This window comes from Temnothorax nylanderi, unplaced genomic scaffold (assembly GCF_030848795.1).
Source record: "Temnothorax nylanderi isolate EJ_2023f unplaced genomic scaffold, tnyl_v1.0 TNYL_tig0743_pilon, whole genome shotgun sequence".
Taxonomy (NCBI): Eukaryota; Metazoa; Arthropoda; class Insecta; order Hymenoptera; family Formicidae; genus Temnothorax; species Temnothorax nylanderi.
This window is the reverse complement of record NW_027249805.1, coordinates 64,297-69,466: the sequence shown is the minus strand read 5'-3', so window position 1 is coordinate 69,466 and position 5,170 is coordinate 64,297. Positions and strand designations below refer to the sequence as shown.

The 5,170-nt window shown below is 33.8% G+C and overlaps 1 long non-coding RNA gene across 1 annotated transcript; it reads left to right on the top strand.

Annotated features, from left to right (window-relative positions):
* Nucleotides 1–436: 436 nt before the first annotated feature.
* Nucleotides 437–5,170, top strand: LOC139785138 (uncharacterized). The gene is made up of 3 exons (XR_011721835.1): nucleotides 437–731; nucleotides 3,168–3,380; nucleotides 3,460–5,170. It is a non-coding gene; the product is annotated as an uncharacterized lncRNA (long non-coding RNA).

Below are 5,170 nucleotides of genomic sequence, written 5' to 3'. Positions count from 1 at the left end.
CATTTCGTCGCGTCGCGCCGCACCGCCGAAAAAATCCTTCCCTCGCGTTCAGGAGAGATTTCTTGCTGTTTACCAGGGGTATTTCCGTTTCACACATGATGCGCATAATGCATCATTTATCCTTGTTTAACACTCGATGAACAACAAGGATAAATGACTGTCCTCGTCTAGTATGCCGAAGCTAGCCGAAGCTCGAAGACGGAGCGCGCGTAGTATCCCCACCACTCGATTTACGAGTCAGGCTGGAGCTGGGGCTGGAAAGAGATTCTAGATTTGCTCTGCCGGCAGTCACCGCCAGTCACCGCGCCGTCGCCACCATGGCGTGGCTGATGATTGTCGTTGCATGTGCCCCGATGGCACTGTTTATTATTATTCTCTTTATTTCAATTTATAAGTTGTGTAAATACCAACCTGGGATTTGTGAATCGGAGTGAATCGGGAGTGTCGTGCAGTAGGAGGTGAAGTGCGGTCAGCGTCCGTGGCATCGAACGCCCGATAAAAACAGTACGTGCAATCCACGTTATTGCTACGTGGATCAGCATCGTGGAATCCACGTGGACATTCGAGTGGACAATCCGCTCAAGAACGGTACTGTAGTCCACGTGGATGAGATCATCGATTTGACGTGAAATCCACGAGCTTTCTCTCTGAATTTCTTGGAGTGGAATCTCACTCCAAAAGAGTGAAAATACTGCCAGTCTAATTGGAGTGAAATTTCACTTTTCGAAAAAGTGAGTTATTCATTCTTTACTTGGAGTGATTATTCAACTCTGAAAAGAGTGACATGTTTCACTGAATAATTATTCACCCGACATAAAAAAAATTATTATTTCGAAATTTTATTACTATTTTTTAACTAAATTTGTTTCTTAAGATGCAGTCTATGATTATAAATATTTTCTCGTATTTGAAAAACACACTTACCTTGGTGGGATTCGAACTCGGGACCTCTGCATCGTGAGCCAACTGCCTTACGTGGTAGACTACTTCTTAATTTGATGTAAGCGTTATATATAGTCCTACATATGTCATAACCAGCGCAAATATATATTTTTCAAAAATCATCTTAAGAAACAAATACAGTTTAAAAAGAGTAATAAAATTTTGAATTGGATATATGATATAATATTTCTTAATGTCGGGTGAATGTCAGAAACCAGTGCCGGCTCATTATGAAATTTTGTGTTCGTAAATATATTTATGAAAAAAGTATATTTATAAGGTTAAACATTCTTATCAAATCCTTACAAGGGCCTCACTAGACAAAAATAAGGAAACCTTTCTTATGGCATCCCTAATAAATAATGATCGGGACCTCATCCGGTTAGCGCATAAACGCAGTATAATAATACTTTCATTAATTATAATCTTTATATCACTTTGATTAATTATAATCTTTATATCACTTTGATTAATTATAATCTTTAATAGAAATTACGTGGATGCAGATTTATCCACAAACTATCCACATGGATGCAACGTTTTTTTTTCATCACTACATCGAAGTCTTTTATCCTCGAAATATCAATAAAAATTCCCTGTACATATTTCTTAATAGATATATCCACAGAGAATCTACATTGATATTTCGGAGATAATAGACTTCGATGTAGTGATGAGAAAAGAACGTTGCATCCATGTGGATAGTTTGTGGATAAATCTGCATCCACGTAGTCCACGTAAATTACGTGGATTCGACGTGGATGTGACGTGACTGTTTTTATCGGGCGGCTATTTGCAAGTTCGCGTAGGCGAACAACCTATGTGAACCTGGCACCCGACTTTTAAAAAATTAATTTTTTTACGGAAAACGTTAGCATTTCGTTTGTAGTTGTTTGTAAGTAACAAAAATTTTGTTTGTAGTTCAATACATTAAAAATTATAAACATTTAAAAAATGACTCGCACCCTACTTTGAGATATCTCAAATCCGCTTGCGCCATCTTCTTCAGAATCGTTTGTAGTTGTTTGTAGTGCTTTTCTTTTCGTTTGTAGTTGAACCGTTTAAAAGTTACAACAATTTAAAAAAAATAATAAAAACCTAACTTTGCCAATTTTGGAGATACCTCAAATCCGCTTGCGCCATCTTCTTCAGAATCGTTTGTAGTTGTTTGTAGTGTTTTTCTTTTCGTTTGTAGTTGAACCGTTAAAAATTACAATTTAAAAAAATAAAAAAACCTAACTTTGCCTATTTTGGAGATATCTCAAATCCGCTTGAGCCATCTTCTTCAGAATCGTTTGTAGTTGTTTGTAGTGCTTTTCTTTTCGTTGTAGTTGAACCGTTTAAAAGTTACAACAAATTAAAAAAATAAAAAAAACCTAACTTTGCCAATTTTTGAGATATCTCAAATCCGCTTGCGCCATCTTCTTCAGAATCGTTGTAGTTGTTTGTAGTGCTTTTCTTTTCGTTTGTAGTTGCACCGTTCAAAAGTTATATTTTTGCAATAAACAAAAAGTGTAACTTTGCCAATTTTTGAGATATCTCAAATCCGCTTGCGCCATCTTCTTCAGAATAGTTTGTAGTTGTTTGTAGTGCTTTTCTTTTCGTTTGTAGTTGCACCGTTTAAAAGTTATTATATTCTTGCAATAAACAAAAGTGTAACTTTGCCAATTTTTGAGATATCTCAAATCCGCTTGCGCCATCTTCTTCAGAATCGTTTGTAGTTGTTTGTAGTGCTTTTCTTTTCGTTTGTAGTTGCACCGTTCAAAAGTTATTATATTTTTGCAATAAACAAAAAGTGTAACTTCCCCTATTTTGGAGTTATTTTAAAACTGATTGCGCGACTCGATGTAGAATCGTTTGTAGTTGTTTGTAATGGTTTTCGTTTCGTTTATAGCTGCACGTTTAATTTGCCGTTATTTTTTTAAATTGTTGTAACTTTTAAACGGTTCAACTACAAACGAAAAGAAAAAGCACTACAAACAACTACAAACGATTCTGAAGAAGATGGCGCAAGCGGATTTGAGATATCTCAAAGTGCGAGTCATTTTTTAAATGTTTATAATCTTTAATGTATTGAACTACAAACGAAATTTTTGTTACTACAAACAACTACAAACGAAATGCTAACGTTTTCCGTAAAAAAATTAATTTTTTAAAAAGTCGGGTGCCAGGTTCACATAGGTGTTTTGTTATCATCTATTTAAGTTGTTTGATATTTATATTAGATCAGTATCTTCGACTTCTTCGGCCACGGTGGTGTCGATGGATGTCGAAACAGGACCAGAGGGATTCGCGATTGCAGGTCCGGCCGCAACTGTGAAATTTCTGGCACTCGGGATTGAGCGGTCGATTCGCCGCCGTCGTCGTTGCAGTCGCGGTCGAGGTCGGACATTCTGATCGGGTATTCTCCTTCTTCCTCATCTTCGGTGTTACCCAAAGTAGGTCTTCTCTGTTTTCTTTTCTTTCTCTTCTTTCTTCGCTTGGCGCACACCATTGTCATAGCTGTTACGTCCATAGTTCTCACCAATGGCCCGCCCTGGATGGTAACACCATTAACGTTAACCAAGGGAGGCCCGAACATGTATAGTGACCAGGATACATGTACGGCTGCGGCACGGCCGGCATCATGCGACACGTGCACTGGCTCTTGCATCATCAGTAGCGGATCCAGATAGGGATCGACCGTTGTCATGCCGTTCTCCAAATGTTGCTGCCCGTCGAGATGCAGCTGCTCCGGCGGTTGTTCCTCCGCGAGCTGCTCTTTCACGACGTGCTGTTCCATGGTCGCGTTATTCACCTCTTCGGCTTGCTCTTCGATCTCTTCGGCTACGCCACACTGAAAAAAAAAATTGTTCAATCAAAAAAAAAATAATTTGTTTTGAGTAAATAATTCAGTCACATAGTACCAATGGCCAATTATTTTGAATCAAATTAAAATATTGTTCAGAATGAGATACTGTCTCCTGAAAAGTAATAAATCATTTATTACATACGAGATATGTAAAGTAAAATGTAGAAAATATTTATTTATAGAAATATTCTATGTACTGGTTTTTAATGTTGCGCTACTAAAATTGAGTAACTGTTTACCACATTTAAATAAACAGTTGTTTAATTTGAACTATTCACAAATTAAATCTTCAGAAACGCTTGTTGTAGTAACAAAATATTAACTTAAATTTAATTAATCGTTTTATGAAAAACTCTGGCATAGACTTTAAATGGACTTAATATTACTTAAAACTGAGCATCCGAAATCTAAAAATGAAGAAGCATTATCTCCTTTCAAATTAATGTTTGATTTATTACACAAAATAGTAAGATGGTTTTCGATAAATATTTCATAAACTTAATAAATATTTATTAAAATATAATACATTATTATCTAAAATAATTAAAATTGACTTCAAATTAATTTTATATTGATTTATCATAACTTATCATAATTTTATATTGATTTATTTTTATTTTATATTGATTTATCATGATTTAAATTGATTTATATTAATTTTATATATGTTTATTAAGGCTGCGTTCCGATATTCACTGTTAGTACTGAAAATCTATAGTTTACGTACACTATAGATTTTCAGTACTGGCAGTTAATATCGAAACGCAGTCTTAATAAGCATATATGAAATCAATATAAATCAATTTAAATCATGATAAATCAATATAAAATAATAATAAATCAATATAAAATTAATTTGAGGTCAATTTTCTTTCTACATGTCGTAATTAATATATGTATTACATATCAATTATATAAAACAATAATATACAAAATGTTATATAATATAGACAATTAATCAATCACTATCAATATTAGTCATTATAGTACGAAAAAGGTACAGTTTGAAATAAATAAGTTATAACGTTTATTTTCTATAATTATTACACTCTTTATTAATATCTTTAGGTACACGTTCTTAGGTAAACGTTTATACATAGTAATAATCAAAATAAACTTCTTTCGCATAGCTTATACTAAGAAAAAAATGTACATGGAATATAATTTATGTTATTAAACAAGAAATGTTTTGTATAAACCTTATAGTCTACGAGTATGTTTTGCTGTATTATGGCCCAATTGTTACTTTGTTTTACTTCAAACGATTGAAAATGATTACAATAACAAACGTTTGAGTATGTTTGACATAGAAAATAAACTTCTTTTAGAGAATTTACTAATATATACTTAATATTTGCAAATAAAAAATTAAAGTTA